Source organism: Xenopus laevis, chromosome 4S (genome assembly GCF_017654675.1).
Source record: "Xenopus laevis strain J_2021 chromosome 4S, Xenopus_laevis_v10.1, whole genome shotgun sequence".
NCBI lineage: Eukaryota > Metazoa > Chordata > Amphibia > Anura > Pipidae > Xenopus > Xenopus laevis.
In genome coordinates this window covers 105,898,200-105,920,645 of record NC_054378.1, presented here as the reverse complement: position 1 = coordinate 105,920,645, position 22,446 = coordinate 105,898,200, and the positions used below count along the sequence as shown (strand labels likewise).

General features: G+C 43.4%; 1 protein-coding gene across 1 annotated transcript in view; it reads right to left on the bottom strand.

Annotated features, from left to right (window-relative positions):
* Positions 1-4,123, bottom strand: part of sema3b.S (semaphorin 3B S homeolog) — a 33,381-nt gene extending 29,258 nt beyond the window's left edge. The window contains exon 1 of the mRNA XM_018261308.2: positions 3,948-4,123. The gene's annotated coding sequence lies outside the window, so the exon portion shown is untranslated. The remainder of the gene's footprint in view (positions 1-3,947) is intronic.
* Positions 4,124-22,446: the final 18,323 nt, after the last annotated feature.

Below are 22,446 nucleotides of genomic sequence, written 5' to 3'. Positions count from 1 at the left end.
GCCATTTTAGCTGCGCTCCCCTGCATTCCGGATTCATGCATTCAGCTGCAGGGGAGCGCAGTAGTAGATGCACTGAATTCTTTTCAATGGGGCTGTACTCACACAGGCGCATGTAAGGCTGAATGCAGGAAAAATGCAACATGCTGCGTCCCAACCTGCGTTCGGCGCTTACATGCGTCTGTGTGAGTACAGCCCTATTGAAAGGAATTTAGTGCTACTACTCCTGCGGCTGAATGCATGAAACCGGAACGCAGGGGAGCGCAGCTAAAAACTCTCGTCTGTAAGAGCCCTTAGGATAGATTTTACAAGATATTCATGGCTCATGTGTATAATAAAGCAATATAAGGGAACTACTGCAAAAGGCATCAGATCACATTGAAGACTTGCAGATGTATATGCACCAACAACTACAGTGAAAAGTGGATTTATGGGACAAGTAATATTGACTAATGCATAAGGGATTGGTGTGCGTGTGATGATGGCAGGTGCTAAACAGTTATGAATATAGTCTGATGTAGCAGTGGGAGAAGACGTAAGGTACTTTAAAGGGGTTGTTTACTTTTGAGTTAACTTTTAATATGATGTAGAGAGTGATATTCTGAGACAATTTGCAACTGGTTTTCATTTTTTATTATTTGTGGTTTTTGAGTTATTTAACTTTTATTCAGCAGCTCTGCAGTTTGCAATTTCAGCAATCTGGTTGCTAAGGTCCAAATTACCCTAGCAACCATGCATTGATTTGAATAACAGACCAGGGGAGAGGCCTCAATAGAAAGATGAGCAATAAAAATAACAATAAAAAAAAATGTGTAGCCTTACAGAGCATTTGTTTTTAGATGGGGTCAGTGACCCCCATTTAAAAGCTGGAGAGAATCAGAAGAAGAAGAAGGCAAACAATTAAAAAACTATAAATAAATAATGAAGACCAATTGAAAAGTTGCTTAGAATTGGCCATTCAATAACATACTAAAAGTTAACTTTAAGGGCCCTTACTCACAGGTGTTTGAAGCCCCTGCGTTCCGGTTTTATGCGTTCAGCCGCAGGGGAGCGCAGGAGTAGATGTGCTGAATTTTTTTCAATGCGGCTGTACTCACAAAGACGCATGTAAGCGCCAAAGGCAGGTTGGGACGCAGCATGTTGCATTTTTCCTGCGTTTGCCGCTTACATGCGTCTGTGTGAGTACAGCCCCATTGAAAAGAATTCAGTGTGTCTACTCCAGCTTCAAACGCAGTGAGTAAGGGCCCTTAAAGTTACATACTTTTAGTATGTTATAGAATGGCCAATTCTAAGCAACTTTTCAATTAGTCTTCATTATTTATTTTTTTATATTTTTTTAGTTGCCTTCTTCTTCTTCGTGAGTAATGGTGGCCATACACGGGCAGATAAAGCTGCCGATATCGTTCGTTTGGACCAATTTGACAGCTTATCTGCCCGTGTATGGGGGCTTCCGACGGGTCTTCCCGATCGATATCTGGCCACAATATCGATCGGGAAGGTTGGATTTTTACCCGACCAACCCGTCGGAGCCGCTTGGTGCATCGTAATTCGATATACGTCCGAACGTTTGAATTACCCCCGATATAGCCATGCCGTTAGTGGCATATCGGGGAAAGATCCGCTCGTTTGGCGATGTCACCAAACGAGCGGATCATTGAGTCTATGGCCACCTTAAGGGCCCTAAGGTGAACTGTCCCTTTAAAGGTTTTATCCATCAGAATAATATTAGGAAAATCAGAATAATATAAGTTACTTGTCTCCATGTAAAATAACCCTACTGTGTGTGTATATTATATGGAGTTTATATAGATTGTAAGCTCTGCTGAGGCAGGAACTGATGTGTATGATGTATAATCTCTGCATAAATGTGTCAGATCTATATAAATAACAAGTAATAAATCAAGTTCTAAGCAACATCAAGTCCTTGGTATGGAAATGCATTTGGCCTGGGGGCACCGGTGACTGAGAACACACCTGAAGCAAAGCACACCTGAACTTTCAGCAGTCACAGGTTAGAGGTTAAATAAGAAAAAGGACAGTGAAGGGAATGCACTCGGACATAAATCTGCAGAAAGCTTTGGGTGACAAGTACATTCCTAAAACCAGGTGGCAGAGACCTGTTTAATAGCATTACCCCCCCCCCCCACACACACACACACAGGTGAGCTAGTGCTTAGGCGGGGGTGGGGGTGACACACTCAGAAGGTGACAATCTGCAACTCAGTATATACACTTCTACACGTATTATAAAACAAAATACATACAAGTATGGGACCTATTATCCAGAATGCTCGGGACCTAGGTTTTTCCAGATAACAAATCTTTCCATAAATTAGATCTCCATATATTAAGTCTGCTAAAAAATAATTTTAACAATAACATTGTTTTCCTTCAAATGAGGATTAATTATATCTTAGTTGGGCTCAAGGACAAGGTGCTGTTTTATTATTACAGAGAAATAGGGGGAAAAAATAAATTATTTTATTAAAATGGAGCCTGTGGGAGAGATGGCCTTCCTGTAATACCGAGCTTTCTGGATAACTGATTTCCAGATAACAGATCCCATACCTGTACCATTAAAAATACAACCATCGCATACCAAATCAATACAACCATTAAAACAAACGATAACAACTAATATTCTGTGTATTTCTAAGAATCAATTGCAGAAATACCAGACAATAAATATAGAAGACAAATACTTTTCTCTGAGTTGCATAGTATTCCCCCCTCCCTCCCAACTGTTGCGCTTGTTTAAAGATGCTGAAAAACGACTACACACAATTGTGTGACACACACACACACACACACAAATATTCACACACCATTTCAATATATCAAAGGTGCAGGGTTTACTGATGTCTGTCTTTGACCCTCTGCATATATCTCTATAAATACGTATAAATACAACGTGCTGCTAGCTTCATAGACATAAATAGAGCACCTTGCTACGTCTCTACACAACACACATGGAATACACTGCTAGCACTATGGGGCAAATTTACTTATGGTCGAATATCGAGGGTTAATTAAATCCTTCGACTATCGAAGTCGAAGGATTTACAACAATTCGTTCGATCGAACGATTAAATCCTTAGATTCGAAGGATTTTAATCCATCGATCGAACGATTTTTCTTCGACAAAAAAAAGGTTGCAAAGCCTATGGGGACCTTCCCCATAGGCTAACATTGACTTTGGTAGGTTTTAGGTGGCGAAGTAGGGGGTCGAAGCTTTTTTTAAAGAGACAGTACTTTGACTATCGAATGGTCGAATAGTCGAACGATTTTTAGTCGAAGTCGTAGTCGAAGTAGCCAATTCGATGGTCGAAGTAGCCAAAAAAAACATTCGAAATTCGAAGTTTTTTTTATTCTATTCCTTCACTCGAAACTAAGTAAATGGGCCCCTATGTGTAGAATATAGCTGGGACTGTACATGGTACAGCGCTGATTCAGATTCAATTGTGCATATGTATTTATGGACAAGCCCTTGTGTAGACACTGACAACTCTGTGTGTTTACTAAGAAGCACAACTGCATAGGATTTAGACTTAATTCATACACATAATATTTAGATATAGTGCAGTAAAGTTTTATTGGCTAACAGCATCTTTAGATATAAAAAAAAAACACCTTTTAAACATTGCCTGCACTAGCTATTGCCACATCGCCTTTTCGTTTGTATTGTACACAGTCCCTGATATAAAAATTCAACACATCCCCAGCAAGGGATTAGGAACACAAACACTGTCACATAATAAGAAAATACACACAGACACACAACGGCATCACCTTGGGCAGCCAATTCACCTGTAAGTCTCTGCTGCCTCAGGTAACCAGTAAAGTTCATGCTCAGCTGTAGGTTCAAGTTCTGCCCAAGCTCTCACAGTCACTCACTGATAATGTGGCATATTGTAGGAATGGCAAGTGCATCTCCAGAGAACACAACTGACCTGTTAGTATATTCCACTCGGGAAGGCAAAGTGTCCACCACAGCTGGGGAGTAAGAAATGATACATGTCCCCTGATAGCAATTGCAGTTGAGCTCCGCTGCTATGTGCCAGAGAGGTGAGCGCTTTCTCCCCTGCACTGTGTACTTCTCTCCCCTCCCACTTTCACTCACAGCTCTGGGAGCAGAAGGGAGGAGATGTGGGTGTGTGGAGAGGTTAGACCACAGAACGTCATATTGTGATGCAACATTTCTCTGGACTTCAAGGAAAACCCATTCCCGTATCCTTCTCTGTTACCATGACATTCTGCCATCTCCACCTTAAAGGAAATAATCAAACCCCCCCCCAAAAAAAATGTTGTGCCTAATAAAAGAAAACATAATTCTAAACAAGTTTGCATTCATTACCATTCTTCTGAGTTTTAAAGTTATTTGTATACGTAATAGTATTGAATAGTGATGGGCGAATTTCTACCAGTTTCCCGTGAGATTCGTGAAACGGCAAAAACTTTGCGAAACTTTGACGCCCATAAAGTTTCGTGAATTTATTCCATTCCATGTGAATTCCCTGCTGCTGAATTTATTCGCCCATCACTACTATTGAAAGCAGTGTCTGTCCATTTCTTTTCTCTGTCCTGGTGGCTCAGACTGTTGATACAATGTAAAGGTGGCCACACACATAGAGATTCGCTTGTTTGGCAATTTCGTCAAACGAGTGGGTCTCTCCCGATATGCCCATATTGAGGTGGTCCATATCAGGATCATAATGCAGGCAATTAGTGATGGGCGAATTTGCGCCATTTCACTTCGCCCATAAATTTGCGAATTTCCCACGAAATTCGCAAAACAGTGAAAAATTCGCAAAACAATGCCAGCGTCCATTTTTTAAATTTTTTTGACGCAACCGAATTTTCACCAGCGAATTTTCGCGCCCGTTTCGCGAATTTATTCGCCTGCGGCGAATCACGCGAATTCGCACCTGGCGAATAAATTCACCCATCACTACAGGCAATATGGGCGGTCAGATCGTGGGACCGCATCAGTGAACAGATCCAAGGGGGGTTTTTAACCCCGCCTGATCGACATCTGGTTGACTTTCACCCAGATATCGATCGGGGAAGCCCATCGGAGGGCCCCCCACACGGGCCAATAAACTGCCAACTCGGTCTGTCGGCAGCTTTTATCGGCCCATATATGGCCAGCTTCAGACAAGGCAGCTGATTAACAGACCTGTCTGTTAATTACCATGTTCATTTTACAAAATTTGGCAGTTTATGAAAGTTTGAACATATTTCTGTGTTTTTTTTTCAGTTATTACTGTTTTGCTAATGAAGGTGAATTGCCCTTTAAGCTGTAAGACTAACTTCACCCAAGAGACCGGTTATCTTATATTGTTATTACTTATTTGCTTGTCTCAAAATTGTTACAAAAATATTTTATCTGCAGCTGTGGCTGTTCTGGGCTCTCTGCCAAAAGCCAATTAAGTTAGAAACTTTGTTTCTTTTTCTGCCTGTTCAGTGCAGAGAAAATCGGGACTTTCCAGTACAAACGAGGGACTGCAGGTTGAGCTGTCAAAAGAGGGACTGTCTCTCTAGAAACTACCATGTAGTATCAGTTTAACAACAAAATATCTTTATTTGTTTTGTGTCCAGCACTTATTCATAATTAAATTGTACATTTACTCATCATTACTCACATCATTACCTGACCCAGCAGAGCTTACATTCTAAGGTCATCACATATTCACAACACATTAGGTTCAGTTTTAGTACTGCCTGTTTGTGTTTTATTTTCTTTTGTACTGTCCCCTCAGAACATATATAATAAAGTGGACCAGGGACAGAATTGCTGTGGGGGGCTCGGGGTTTGACTGAGCCACTCCCCACCCTCTCAATGGGGTCCACCATTAGGACATTCTTAAAGGGTTTGTTCAGATTTGCGTTAACTTTTAGGGGCAGATATACTAAGGGTCGAAGTGAATTTTCGAAGTTAAAAACTTTGAATTTCAAACAATTTTTTGGGTACTTCGACCATTGAATACGCCTAAATTCGACTTTGACTCAAAGTACTGTACCTTTAAAAAAGTTTGACTTCGACACTTCGCCATCTTAAACCTGCCGAATTGCTTTGTTAGACTATGGGGACCTCCTAGAACCCATAGCTAACATTTGGCTAAGTCTTTCGAAGTCGAAGGAAAATCGTTCAATGAAATCGTTCGAATTGTTCGATTCCAAGGATTTCCGATTGAACGATTTTCATTCGACCGAAAATGGCCAAATTTGATAAAAAAAACCTTAGACTTCAGCATTCGAAGTCGAAGCAATCCAATTCGATGGTCGAATTTCGAAGTTTTTTCTCTTGATAAATCTGCCCCTTAGTATGATGTAGAGAGTGATATTCTGAAACAATTTGCAGTTGGTTTTCAATGTTTGTTATTTTGAGTTTTTCTGCGTTATTTAGCTTTTACTCAGCAGCTCTCTAGTTTGCAATTTCAACAATCTGGTTGCTAAAGTCTAAATTACCCTAGCAACAATGCATTGATTTGAATAAGAGACTGAAATATGATTAAGAGAGGGCCTGAATAGAAAGATGTGTAATAAAAAGTAATAATCAATTTGAAGTCCTACAGAGCCTTTGTTTTTACATGGGGTCAGTCAGGGGCGATCCTGGCCCCTCCGCCCCCCTCCCAGTGCACTTACCTTTTTGTGCCTGAGGGGGTCCGGGGAGGTCCACCAGGGAAGCAGAGAGGGCCAGTGCACTAGCGCAGAGAGCCTCTCTGCGCTAGAAGAGTCGAATTTCCGGCTCTTAATGTACCAGGAGAGGAGCGGCATTTTTGCCGCTCCTGGTACCTAGTGGGGCGCTGCCGCCTGAGGCGACAGTCTTAAGTCGCCTCATTGGCGAAGCACCCCTGGGGTCAGTGACTCCCATTTGAAAGCAGGAAAGAGTCAGAAAAAAAATGATTAAAAAAAAAAACTATAAAAAATAAATAATGAAGACCAATTTAATAGTTGCTTAGAAATGGCCATTCTATAATGTTGTGGCATTGCAATGGCCTGGGAGCCACATCATAAACATTATTTTAAGCAAGGTGGATTGGATGTGGTGCTAAGAGGTGGGGTGTTTTATATTGGGGCCCTTAGGTCCACCCATTACTGTCCTTTCTGCCTCATTGCCTTTTTTAAATATTTAACAGTTCTTATGCCCTGTAATGCAATTCTAATTTTAAGGGGGAATTTTCGACTTCCAAACCAAAATTTGATAAAGAGGCCCAAATAACACAGAAACCCCTAATATAGACATCACAGTTACCTGTTTCTTCAAAAAATGCAATTTTCTATGCTGAAATCCAGCTGTTTAACAGTTTTTTTCTTCCTGCATCATTTGCAATCCTGGCAGGGAAGGAGGGACTAAACACTGATGTTACAAATTGTAACAACTTCTCCACATCTTACAGACAGCATGCAGGAACTACATAACCCACAATGCATTGCACTGTGATGTTCTGTTCCTTATACGTGTGCAGGGAATTGTGGGGTTTGGAGGATGCAGGCTGAGGACAGCTGGCTGTTGATACAAAGTAACAGTAGTCAGCCAGCTCAGCAAAGTAGTCAGATAGATCAGCAGTAGAGCAGGGGGCTAAGCTTAGGTAACTGTCAGAAAACATTAAAAATCGTTAAAAGACTGCATATTTTTTAAATGATGTATATTGCAAAGTTGCTTGAAATTATGTTTACTTTTCAAAAAGCTTACGTTATGTTTTTGTGGAGTTCCCCTAATTCCCTTGCCTACAACATACACCTCTCTCTTTTATTGGATAAACTTATTACATGCAGGATGTGTTAGTCTTGCAGGTTTTATACTTTAGGTGTTAGAATTAACTCTTTCCTGGATTTTATGGTAGAATTCAAATATATATATATAAAGCCATACAATGCAGAAAGATAAATATTGCGCCATATAATAAAAGAAACATAATGTATAAAATCACACTATTGGACAGTTGAGGAGATAAAGTGACTGTGCTAAAATCCGTGTCAGCAGTCGCACTGGACAGAAAAGAAACATACATTCCTCAGAGTGACAAGCATGGGCCTCATTCAAAAGCAACACAAAGGGAAGAGAAAGCACAAGGGATGGGAAAAAAGCAGAAAGGGGGGCTGTTGTTAAGAAGAGACAAAAAGAATGAAAGTGCACAAAGTTATATGACTGCACAGAGTGGGAGGGAGAAAAGAAAGGGAACAAGAAGGCGGAAAGGTTGGCTGAAGTGGAGGGCACACGGGCACAGAAGAGAATATTCAATTTTGGGAGTGGTGGGTCACTCAGCACTAAGGTAAAATTGCCATTATACTGTATACCATTCCTGTGAGCCTGGAAACAACACCACCATTTGGACCCAAGAGAGATATATATATATATTATATTTCTTTCTTTTGTCACAGGTCATTGGCAGCACAATTACCGCATTGTCACCTAAATGAGCCGTGGCACTCAGTGGAAGGAGAGGTTGCCCTGCTCAGTGACCCTGCGCTCCCTTCATCCAGAGGGAATGTATTAAGTGCTGGAGGCTGAAAGGTGTGTGAGGACATGGTGGCTTCATCAATGACTATATTATTTTCAGCAGGGGCGTAAATCTATTAAGGTGTCGGCTTTATTGTCAGTTCTATGAGTGTATTCACATTTGTGACTTCTCCTTATTGCCTCGTAACACCTCCCACCCTCACTATATTCTTTCAATAACAATTTTTTTCTTCAAACCCCCTCCTTTTTTCCTTAATTCCCCAATATCTTCTGCACTGGCTCCCACCCTCGCTCCAGCTGTCTCACACATGCCTGGCCCTCCCCCAGCTCCTTACAAATAACATTCTTATGATGCCTTGGATTTTCCAGCCTCTGATTTTTAAGTGGCGACTGTTGTGTTCCCCCCCAACTAACAAGTGCAATTCACTGAAACCTCCCCCCCCTTTTACTAGAGAAGTGACTTATTTCTAATAGTGCCAACACCTGCCCGCGCAGTGACATCAGTGCCAGGTCCCTTTTAAGTGAAATCCAACAGTCTCTGTATAATTGTCTCATTGTTCCTTCCTCCGTGCCTTTTAGCTCCCGGCTTATAAGGGCAAAGTTCAAAGTCAGGGACAGTCAGTAGTCATGATGCACAAGGATGGTAAAGACTGATGTCACCCACACTGAGTCAGTGGCCTTGATATGGGTGCAAGGAATAGCATATATTTAATGCCTTTATTCATTGATAGAATAGCAAAGCCAGGGCTGAAGAAAGATGAGTGTTTCCGCCTGCAGCAAAGGGTCACTAGTGGGTTCTATAGCACAATCAAATATAGGGAACCACAGCTAAATGTAAACAATTGTCTAATGAAGGAAAATGTAATTCCAATAAACTTTTCAATAAACATTGCAATGTTTCAATGGTATTAAATATCTGTCCCTTTTTGGTTTCAGCCCTGCTGGTTCTGCCTTTGAAACAATGTAGCCAGCTGACCTGTAAAGAAGAATTCAAGGCTGACTTCTGCTACGTTGCATCAAGTAACAAAACCAGCAAAGGCAGATACTGGCAGTACCCGACCCGAGACCCGCGCCGATCTGCCCAGCTGATGACGTCACAAAAGGGATATAAAAGCGGAAGCCGCAAATGGGGTGCGATGCCGGCTCAAACCTGCTCAACCAAGGGTCCCGCGGGTATCGGGCCGGCCCGCACATCACTAACTGCCAGGGTTGGACTGTGCAAGGTCCATCAGACTGCTACCTGAAAGGCCCCCCATACCCCCTCTAGGACCCCCACCACGCATTCATCCACCAGCAGCCCTTTCACCCAAACCCCACGCACCTTATGCTTACTTTTGCCACAATTGGGAGAGGGAGGTCAGTGGGGAGCAATGGCAGATCGGTTCTGGGTAGCCAGGACCCACCATGTTTTTTTCTGGTGTCCCTCTGGCCTTAACCAACCCTGGATAATGCTTTCAAAAGGCTTGTCTTAGAAGCTTTCACAGTCCTAGTATGTGTGATTCCATTTATCTCCATAGTACTAAATACTATTATTAATATTAAAGGGGATGTAAGTGTAAAACTAAAAATGTGCCTATAGGCAATGGCACATGGAACATTTTGTCTCCCTTATAACCTTAGCTCAGGCGACAAGTAGTCCCTTGTATCCTTCCCACCAGCTAAAATACAAATCACGTTTCTTAAATCTACTAAAAAACATTTAAAAGTTAAACAAACCCAATAGGAATATTTTGGCATCAATATAAATTTATGCAGCTTAGTTACCATCAAGTACAAGGTGCTGCTTTTTTATTACAGAGAAAATGATTTGCTGAAATTGGACCTGTCACCCAGACACAAAAAAATCTGTTTAACAAAAGTCCTTTTCAAATTAAACATGAAATCCGGGGGCGGAGCCAAGATGGCGTTCTGAGCACAAGTGTCTTTGCAGAGCTCCGTATGCTAAGCTGATCCTACACACTATCCTGCCATTCAAGCACTTCTCTCCGGCCAGAGGGGATACATAAATACCCCCAAGACAGGATGGGCAAGTATGGGCCAAAGACTCCTGCGGCAAGTATGGAAAAATACTTATCTCCTGCGCCGCCGTCGGGCGCGCCAGATACCAGTGCGGACCAGGCCGCAACTACGCACCAGACAATATCGAGTGATACAGGGCCAACGCCAACGGAGCCCTCAAATAATGACCTGCTGTCAGCGATTAATAAAGCACACTCCAGCATGTCATCCCAACTAGAGACTATCACAATCGACATCTCCCTCCTTAGACAGGATGTGCAAAACCTAAGGGAGCGGACGACAGAGGTAGAGCACCGGGTCTCGGCCCTGGAGGACTCCACGAGGCCTATCCCGACGGAGTTAACAAGACTCACTAAACAGCTGACGGAGGTATCCACAAGAGCAGAGGACCTTGAAAACCGTCTCCGCAGAAACAATGTAAGGCTGGTGGGCCTACCTGAAAAGGCAGAGGGGAAAGATCCTGAAAAGTTCGTGGAAGACTGGCTTAAACTCAACCTGGGGGCCGACATTTTCTCCCCTCAGCTGGTCATAGAGCGAGCGCATCGTGTGCCGACCCGACCCCTACCACCGGGTGCCAACCCAAGGTCCTTTATTATGAGGTTTCTTAGTTATCGGGACCGAGACGCAGCGCTGACGGCGGCCAGACAGAAGGGCCAGATCCTACATAACGGGGCACCGGTTTCCCTTTACCCGGATTATTCGGCGCAAGTACAGAAACAACGCGCATCCTTTTTGGGAGTTAAACGGAGGCTGCGAGAGGCGGGCTACAGCTACTCGATCCTTTTCCCAGCGAAACTACGCGTCATAGACGAAGAACAGACCAGATTCTTCACGACCCCAGAAGAGGCTGACAAATGGCTCGAAGCCAGCAAACGCAGAGCGGGCCCACGAAACAACCCACCCAGGCACTAAACTACAGCGACTACTGTAAGTACACTTCAGGCCCCCTCATGGATGACATCCCCCTACAGAGCCTCTCCCGAGTGGCGAGTGTGCCCGTCTGTTTCTCCTTCCCGAAGGGAAATCGGTCACCTCTATGCCATTGATATCTGGACTATTTTATTAGTATAATGGCTCAAATCCTGGCTGTAACTGTCCCTTGATAGATCTCAGTGAATTATTCCTACCCCCCCCAAGACTGCTTCCTTGAGAGGACCCCAACAAGCAACAAATGGCAACTGGGGGGGGGTTTCCCCTTTTCTGGCCATTATTCACCTTTGCTTTAATAGTTCTGAATGGTAACACTATGAACGTGGTGGAGCTCACACAGGGACAAGAAACGGTAAACAGTGCAAATACCACTACTCCTCCTTAGTTGAAAGTTTTCATCAAGTTAAGGGTTTAGGCCCACCACGATCGGTGGCTGGGCAAGGGTGGGACTGGGGGAAATGGGTACTATGTTGTTGATTTGCTCTTTTCTTCTCGCTACTTTAGTGAATGTTTTTCTTTCTTCTCTATCTTCTCCACTTTCTGAAACCAACATGTCGATGCATGTAATTAAATTGCCATGCTCATTAAGCTGCATTTATAATACGAGGTATGTGTTTGCTCAGTGGGCGAAATGTCTGAATGCGGGTCATCCTCCAGAACAATTTCACTACCCCCTATAATGCAGTCTCTCTCACTAATATCCTGGAATGTAAGGGGATTGAACTCAAAGTTTAAAAGGGCACAACTGTTTAACTACCTCAAACAGTACCACCCCTCCCTTCTCCTACTCCAAGAGACGCACCTTACAGGCCAGAGACTACTGTCTCTTAAAAAAGCATGGGTGGCCCATGCCTACCACGCCCCCTTCTCCACTCACTCCAGGGGAGTATCAGTCATCATTAGGAAAGGAGTACTATTCGAACTGTTACAGATACGGACCGATCACTATGGGAGATATATTATCATCCAATGCAAATTAAACAATAACCTACTTACTCTTGTGAATGTTTACCTCCCGCCACCCTTTGCAATGCCGCTGCTGGACCAGATTATCAAAATCCTAGCCACCTTCCCTCCAGCTCCCTTGTGCATTCTGGGGGATTTCAATAATACCCTGGACCCAAAGCTAGATAGATTGCACCAGGGAGGCAACCACAGTCACCAGCTGCTACATTGGGCAGAAGCACTATCTCTCAGAGAGGTGTGGAGGTGGAAGCATCCACGGGAAAAACAGTATTCATGCCACTCAGTAACGCATGGCACGCTGTCCAGAATAGATCTGGCCCTGGCTTCGGCTGAGTTCTGTCGAATTGTGGATGCCGCTTTATACTTACCCAGAGCGTTCTCGGACCACTCCCCCCTAATGCTAAAGATCCTGCCGGAAAGCGGTAAGAAACACAAAACCTGGCGCTTATCCCCTCTGTGGCTGACAATGCCAGAGATCAGGGAACAAGCTCAACTTGAGTATCAGGAATACTGGGAATCCAACCAGGACTCTGCATCACAGAGTACGGTATGGGAGGCCTCAAAAGCAGTGGCCCGAGGCAATTTGATAGCATCAATAGCCAAGGCTAAATGTGGGGTCAAAGACAAAATAAAAGAGGCAGAAGATAAGTTATCAGGTGCGGAGGAAGCACATAAATCCTGCCCCTCACTGGACACTAACTCTGCCTTAGCTAAGGCCCAAAGAGACCTAGAACTGACCTACACTCAACTTACCAAAAAAGGATTATTGTACACAAATTATCGAATTTTTGATCAGGGTGATAAAGCAGGGAAACTACTGGCCTGGCTGGCAAAATCAAAAGATTCGCAAACAAACATACCGAGAATCCTAGATGAAAAAAGTCAAGTTAAAACCACATCCCAGGAGATACGGGAGACCTTTCGTAAATATTATGCCGAGCTGTATAAGTCCAAAGCCACCTACTCCCAACAGGACCTATTGGGCTACCTCGATGGGGTGGTATTTCCCAGACTGACACAGGAAGAGGCAGCCTCACTGGACGCTCCAATCACATTGCAACAGGTCCGAGACACAGTGGCGTCTCTCCCACAGGGTAAAACACCAGGCCCCGATGGATTTCCAGCAGCATGGTTCAAACTCCACATCGAAAGCCTCCCGGGTCATCTCCACAAAACTCTCCTAGACGCAATGGTTCAAGAGACCTTACCACCTTCATTTTATGAAGCGCAGATAATACTGATACACTGCGAGTCATACCGACCGATTTCCCTAATTAATACGGACACCAAGATATTTGCCAAGATTCTGGCTTCCAGACTGGCTAAATTAATAGAACTAATGGTACACCCGGCTCAATCTGGCTTCATACCGAGCAAATCAACATCTACAAACCTAAGAAGAGTCCACACCCACCTACAGATCGAACATGATAACCCTGGGTCTAGAGTCTTGGTCTCGCTAGACGCCACCAAGGCGTTCGACTCGGTGGAATGGCCGTATTTGTGGGAAATCATGCAGAGATTTGGAATTGGTCCTAAATTTGTCAACTGGGTCAAACTCCTATACCAGAAGCCGACAGCCAGAATAAAAATCAATGGCTCAGTCTCGGAACCATTTCCGTTAGCCAGAGGAACACGGCAGGGTTGTCCCCTATCTCCCCTATTATTCGCCCTAGCGATCGAACCCGTAGCGATCCTGTTAAGACAATCTATCCGAGTTGAGGGCTTGAGAAGAGGCCCAATAGAAGACAAACTGGCCCTATACGCGGATGACCTTCTCTTGTTCTTGGCAGACCCTTTCGATTCCCTTAAAGCTGCTCTGGCAATCCTGGAAAGATTTGCGGACTACTCGGGTCTCAAAATTAATAAATCTAAGTCGGTTCTGATGCCGATCGATCCGATCCCGGCCCCTCCTCCGCAAAAAAGTGAGATACCATGGGTCACGAACTTTAAATATCTTGGCATAGTGATCTCTCTCCAGATCCCAAGATATCTGATGGATAATCTTGAACCTCTCCAGCTTCAGCTAAAAACGACCCTGGCCAGATGGACAACCCTCCCGATTACTCTCTGGGGTAGGGTAAATTTATATAAAATGATCTTCCTCCCAAAGTTTCTGTATCGACTGCTTAACTCACCAGTGTGGGTGCCCCAAAAATTTTTCAGTCAAATCACCTCAATGCTGACCTCCTTCCTCTGGGCTAATAAGGCTCCCCGTATGTCCTGGAAATGTCTGACGGCGTCAGTCGAGAATGGGGGGCTGGCGCTCCCAGACCTTCGGTTATACTTCATAGCCAGCCAATTATATCACGTCCACACCTGGTTCCACTTGAAAGATGAAGATCCAGGTATGGTCCTTTTGGCGACTCTGGTGGGATCATGGGCGGGGATTCAGAACCTCCCATATAGATGTCTAGCTGACTATACTAAAGTACCGTCCACGGTGGTAACTCCTTTCAAAGCCTGGAGATCGGCAGGCAAGATAACAAGATGCGATCCTCCGGTCCTTTCCCCTTTTCTGCCACTCTGGCTAAACAGCAACCTCCCCCATCTCAGAGACCTGCAGGACTTTAGTTATTGGCCGCATAGAGGCATTAAAACCCTGGGAGACCTATTAACAGACACACAGTTTCCCAACCTAGCACAAATTAGGGACAAAACTGGACATCAAGATATCCAGCTATACAGATACATGCAACTCCGGCATGCGTTCCGAGCTCAATTCTCAGGCCTAACACTCCAATATGTCACTCCACCATTCGAGATGATACTTAGAAACCCCCAACGTACCAAATTGACCTCGAGAATCTATACGGCATTGAGCAAAACAGATAACACACCTTTTGATAAAGCAATGATAAAATGGCAAGCTATTATTCCAACAATGACAAAAGAGTCATGGGAAGAGGCCAGTGATTCAGTCTACTCTGGTCTTATTGCATTAAAAGACAAGCTCATCCAGTTCAAATTTCTGCACCAAATTTACATCACACCCAGTATAATGGAGAAAATGGGCAGAAACCAAGGGGCTATTTGTCCCAAGTGCAGGGAGGGGAACGCAGGATTCCTACATATGACCTGGTCATGTTCCCAGATCAGACCCTATTGGACCTCTATTGTAAAATACCTGGCCGATGAACTGGCCTTCCCAGACATTTGTACACCGGAAATCTGTTTGTTGGGACTGGTAGACGAACTACTACCTCTAAACAAATCCAGATTACTCTTCCGAGCACTGATGTTTTATGCGAAGAAAACTCTCATGATTAAATGGATGAGCCCGCACCCGCCCAAGAAACAAACGTGGATTCAATTAGTTAATAAAACACTCCCTTTGATCAAATTGACATATGAAGGTCGTGGTTGCCCGGAGAAGTTTGAACGGATCTGGACATCATGGCTCGAAGTGAATCCTGAGTGTGATTTAACTGTCTAAGGGTCCGTCCGATGTCCTCCCCCCCTTGGATGTGAGACCCACTGTGCCTTCAGGCCTTAGGGGTACTATGACTCGCCCACTGAGCTATTGCTAAGAAATACTAATACGGAACATAATGTTTGCTTTATTGTCTAATGATACAATGTAAGATATGATGGTATGCTTCTTATTTCTCTTATCATCTGTTGTAAGTTAAAAATGGAAAATAAAACTTGTTAAAAAAACATGAAATCCAGTTTCTATTTTTTATTAAAGCATTCATAGCTGTTGTAAGCTCATGTAAAAATCTCAGCTGTCAATCAAATATTGTCTGCCCTGCCTTAGAGAGGTATAGAGGTGGGGCAGACAATTACTTTCACTTTCCATTCAGCACTTCCTAGATGTCACTGCTCTCCCCACATTCCCCAGTTTTCTTTACCATTTAATTGTGTAGCCAGGGCATAGGGTTGGACATCAGGTCCCCCATTCTGGTGCACAAACAAGATTCTGAGATGATACAAGACTTGTCTTAATAACAGTGTCCACAATATGGCTCCTGCCTGCTTGCTATAATTATGAATTCCCAGACTGAAGGAAACAGGATTCAAATAATTTATATAGTGTAATTAAAGTTCATTTTGCTTGACTAATGTGATAAAATAGGATTTTGAATAATTTGTTTGGGTGACGGTCCCCTTTAAACGGAGAACAAAGGATATAATCACAGTGATTATAATCTCTGCTGCTCCTGTTCAATAACAACTGCACCAGCCCGGGGTATTTCTGTAGGAGCTCCTCACCGCCATCTTCATTGGCTTCTTCTTTCTTCTCTCTTTTTTGGTCGGGTCAGGAGAATTCACAGTTGAGTGAAACCCAAACTTAAATGCAAAAAGCCGGCCTTTTCACTTTACTGTGCATGTGCCTAGGTCTCAAGAAGCAAAGGAAGCTCCTACAGAAATATCCAGAGCTGGTGCAGTTGTAAGGGAACAGGAGCACCGGCCTGGGGTATCGGGTAAATGTTGGGTGTCACTGGGGTGTCTTAGGTTTGGCACTCCCTAGTGGTTTTACCTTTCCGTTTCCTTTTAAAATGGATGCTATGGGAGATGGCCTAAATGAGAGATTTCTGGATATTGGGATTCCACATTAGAGATCTCATACCTATATGTATATGTTTAATATATCCATACATGTGTTTGCCTGTTATTGTATCAAACTGTCAGAAGTGAATGGCACATAAAATAAAAAAGTGCCAGTCTGAAGGATTCTTTTCAGTTGCTACGGGTTGTGCTGAAGGTCGCTGTGAGGCAGACAAAGTCAGGACAGTAGCCCAAATAACTTCCAGGGCCACAATGAGCCGCCAGACACACTTTGTATTCTGTCTTATTGATGCTCAGCAGTACTGTATGGTTTTCAAGACAAAAGACCTGGTTAGCGTTAGAAGCAAATAGCATTACTAGCATTTGTATAAGGAATTATTTACTTTTTTTTCCTGCTACCACGGCAAACTATAACCTCTTTTTATAGAGCCGCGTTAATCGCTTCACTGTAAATTCTTTTATTCTTGATAAAAATCAGTATATACTGCCATAATGTAATTAGCTGGATACTTACATCCAAGGTTACGGAGTGTTATTTTTAGTTGCCATAATACAGAACTGAGACGTCTATGAAACTCATTGTCATATATATATATATATTGAATCTTTGTATTTGCCTATTATTGTACTTTATGAATCACTATACATGTATCACATTGTCAAATAATGATTCACAGTGAATGAAAATAGCCCTCTTATGATCCTAGTCTGAGCTTCATATGGAAGAGGAGTAGGGTTCTGCTCGGAGCATGCTGATTATTGTATATATTATATATAATAGTTGTACAGTATATGATGTGAGGATTGTGCTTCTAATTGTTTTAATTGCCTATTTAAGCTGATACACAGCTGCTATTACATCATATGGATATTCTTGACAATTCCATATGTCTTTGGTTAATGTAACATAGTCAGGATTGACTGGGCCAATGGGACACGATAAAAAAATTTGCTGGTCCTGGTCCTTGAAGAGCCATCAACCCAGACATGCCTAAAACCCTTAGCGCTGCACCCCAATCTTCCCCCTGTTCAGTATATGCGGGGGGTTGCAACTGGGGCAGGGGGCCCAAGGGGTGTGTGGCAGCCCAGATGGGCCCTTGAGGAGCCCAGGCCCCCCAGGCCGATGTTGAGCACAATGTGCAATGCACGAAGTAAGGTCAATATAGAAAGGGTTTGCAGAAATGGGAGTGAATAAACTTAACTGGCCTGCACAGAACTCAGATCTCAACCCAACTAAACACCTGCAGGATGCATTGAAATGTCAGTTTAAGCCAGGCCTGACCCCCAACATCAGTGATCAGTGTCTATACTGCTTACATGTGAATGGAAGCAAATCCCTCCAACAGTGTTCCAACATCCAGTAGAAATCATTCCAAGAAAAGTAGATAAGCAACGTTTTTATAGTAGAAAAGTGAGTACCTACTTCATATTAAAGGGACAGTAACACAATGCAATGACTACATAATATAGAGTTGCCCTGTACTGGTAAAACTAAGGGTGTTTTCTTTAGAAGCACTACTATAGTTTATATAAACAAGCTGCTCTGTTGTCATGGGGGCAGCCATTCAAGCACAGGATACACAGTAGATCACAGATAAGTTCCTGAAGAATCCCATTGTATACTAAAGAGCTTATCTGCTGCTGTGTATCCTGTGCCTTTTCTCCTTTTTCAGCTTTGAATGGCTGCCCCCATGGCTACACAGCAGCTTGTTTATATAAACTATAGTAGAGTTTCTGAAGCAACCACATCAGTTGAACCAGTACAGATCAACAGTACATTATATTTTCATTACTTTACTTTCATTTTTTGGTTTTACTGATTCTTTAATACCCTCATAGACATTGTATTCTTCTCCCTTTGGCTAGTATAATAATGTCTCTACAAAGCTGCCTGTACTGTATGTGCCCAGATTACTTTGGGCAGATTAGTCAGTTAAAACTGCACTATGCAACTTTCTGGGCATATATGTTATTTTAGCAGGAAATATCAACAGTTTATCCGGTAAGCCTATCAGATTGCAGTTGGTCTATTAAAGCTGAAACTCTCACCTGCAGATGAACCTACTAGGTGGCTGAAGATGAGAAAGTAGTTGAAACTATGGCTTCTCCTCATCTCCTGTCAGGCCCCTTGTACATAATCAGTCAATGCATCTTAATTTCATTGCATGGCAGGATTAAAAAAAACAGCATCAATTTAATATATAATCACTTCAGGAGACACAGTGAATTAATGCAGTGCCAACTGTGAGTGTAATACCTCCCTTGTGTATGTTGTAGGAAATTTCATCGGAGATGCATCTATAGGACCAATGGAAGGTACAGTATATAAAACACAGATTGCACAAGGAACATAACAACTAATGGGGTACTAAAGAGCACAGAGGACCCAGAGGAGAGCATGACTGATGCACAACTTCCATATATCTCTATTTCTGTAAAAATGATCTATTTTAAGGTTTGCTGTGGGGTTCAGAAGTTTTAATCAGTAAGGACACCACCAGTAGATTTCTCAGTGGACTCTGGGAAACAGTGGCCTGTGATGTGGTGCACTAGTAGCGGTGTACACCAGCTGAGAGCTGCATTGGGAGTCTCAATGTGGTTATGCACAATTTTAATTGCCACTTTGAATCTCTAATCAGTCTCTAATCAGTCTCCTGAGCACATTCCTGTAAGAGCTGACCTTATTAAAAAGAGCTTTCATGTGTCAGTGCTGTCAATAACCCAAATCTGTGCTGGGGAACTTAACCATTTCTGTACCTTTTATAGGAGTAAATGGGCCTGTTCCAATCCTAAAGCAATAGCTGTATAGATCCCCAGGCAGCCCAGTAAGATTCTGAAATGCAGCCAAAAACAGACATTTGTCTAGAACGGTTGTAAAATCAAAGGGTTAGTGTGCCTATAAACAGGGTTCACTGGGGTCTAATTTATGAAGTTCCTTTGGTGGTGGTTTAGCCCATTGGCATACCAGGGAAATGTAACTGAGCACATTTGCAACAGGTATGGGCCCCTGTCATGGAGGACCAACTCTTACAGCATAGCAGGAGACATCACTAAATGTAATAGGTGTACAGCGGTGATTTTAAACCAGGAGCTGCCTGAAGCTCCTGCGGTACCCCCCCCCCCAACGCTTACCTTTCCTGCACCAGTGGGGTTCGGGAGGTGTCCACATCGCTAACGCAGAAAACTCAATAGCTAAACTCTGCACTAAAACAGTTGAGTTTCCAGAAAACTGGAAATGTGGCTCTTAAAATTACAAGGAGCATCACTTTGTCACCCCTTGTCACATGTTCAGTGCTGCCACCACCAGGGCTGCCATTAGAAATCACAGGGCGCCATACACCCACATTTTTGGGGCCCCCTTGAGCCTCAAGCCTGCCCCAGCTCCCACGCACTCCACATCCCATTTAAAAGACCACACCAACATCAGCGCTAAAAAAGTAACCCCTCCCCCCACACACACAAGTTATAATAAGCTAATGGGGACCAGGGCCCCCCCATAAGTTAAAAAAAAGCATTGGTGCCAGGACTCCCCTTACAAGTAAAAAAAAACATTGGGCCCCAAAGAATATTTTTTTTTAAAAAAAACATTGGCGCTAGGGCTCCCCTTACAAGTTAAAAAAAATTGGGGCCCCAAAGAATATTTTTTCAAAAATTTGTTGGCAGGGACGTATGGCCAGGGGATTAAAACAAATTAAAAAACACACATGACTTTGTGACTTTGGGTCTTTTCGCTGCTTCAGGACTTTAATTTCGGCTGTTTTCATGACTTTGGGTCTTGTCACCGCTTCAGGACTTTCGGCCAGGCCCTGTACACTTGTACCCCCTGTGCCCCCCTGATGGCAGCCCTGGCCACCACAGCTGAGTTCCTCGATTCACTTCATTGGCGCAGTGGACCTGTAGGTGTAGGGTTGCCACCTGGCTGATATTTCAATGTCCTAATTGTTACAATTTTGGGCAAAGCTGGGACTGGTATTATTTTCTGGCAATGTACTTGGGATACATTTGTAATCTCTAGTCATTCTGCCCCGGTCTGCCTGTGTTCTGCCCCTGCTCCCCTCTTCCCCCCCCAACATCTCTGTAACCCTGCCTAGTCATCAGATCTCTGCCCATACTGCCCACACCTTTATGTCACTTATCTGCCAGCCCCCTCTCTTTCCCATGTTGGTTGAAAGGCGATTGGGTCTGGTGGCTGGTTGAGAGGGAAAAGGGGCATTGGATCCAGTGTTTGGTTGGAGTGGGGGAAGGGGGATCAGGTCTGTTGGCTGGTTGTGAGGAAGAAGGGGGATTGCCAGTGGTTTAGCGCCGGAGCCTTGGGTGTAGGTAGCTGTCAGCCTGATTTTGCCTGGGCCCCCAGGGAGATCCTCTTGTAATCTGACGGGGCCAGTTGGACCATGGGTGGACCCCTATGACCCAGTTTGTGTTATAAAGAGCTCTAGGACCCTCAACATTTGAAAGCAAGAATCAAACTATTGCCAACTTTGGGTGACTTTTGGAAACCCACAGTGAAGTGTAAGTTTTCCCACTGGCAATTTACAATATTGGCAGTGGGAAAGCATTCTGATGGGATTAGTCGCCTGGGCTTGATGAAATGAATCGTGGGGCACTAATCTCCTTTTGTATCAGGGCCCTTACAGTCTAAGGTCCCTACATTTACTATGGTACATTTTATCAGGAGCCAATTACCCTGCCTGTGTGTTTATGGAGTGTGGGAGAAAGCTGGAGTGCACGGAGGAAACACGCAAGCACAGGAACAATAAACAAACTCCTTGCATATTGCGCTAGTTCAGAGGGCATCGGAATTGAGCACGGATAATTGTTTAGTTGCTTGTGAGAGAAAGTGGTAGATGCAATAATAATAATAAAAAAAAGGTAGCGGCAGTAGAATTAATAGCATTAATGGGATTATGTAAGAAATATCAGTTATAGGCATCAGTGTAATATTGAGCAGTTACTGAGCCCCACTTCCAAAAGACCCCACATTCCCCAAACTGCCTTATTCATACTATATATATCCCTACACAGCAATCAGCCCCTTATCTTGCTAGCACCTGGAACTATTGCAGACTTTACATTTAGGTGCTGTAATTCGCCACATGTGCATGCACCTGGATTGACACAAAAGTTTTGGGTGCCGGCAAGTTTAGGGCTGATTGAGGCATAGGGGCTCATTCTCATCCTGCGATTTTCAGCAGGCCTAGTTTCAGCCCCATGTGGCATTAGCCTAATGCTCATATTTTAAGGGCAGTTTTACTTTAACGCAAGTACTAACGCATTCTTTATTCCTTATCTAATAATATGCAAGCACACTTATCTCTATGCAGTATTTGCAAGTTTCATTATAATGACAGGAATTCATATATAAATATATATATTACTGATTGTGCTGTTTCTGTACCCTGCAGCTCCCACCTTCCATTCAACTCTTTAACAAATAACATGTATTTCTAAGACATGGTATCTACCAGGCATGGAATTTTTATATCTGGGGACTTTAACACCTCTAATGAATTCAGCTGAGGATGCTGTGACACTTTAAACCACTGACGCTGATGTTCCAA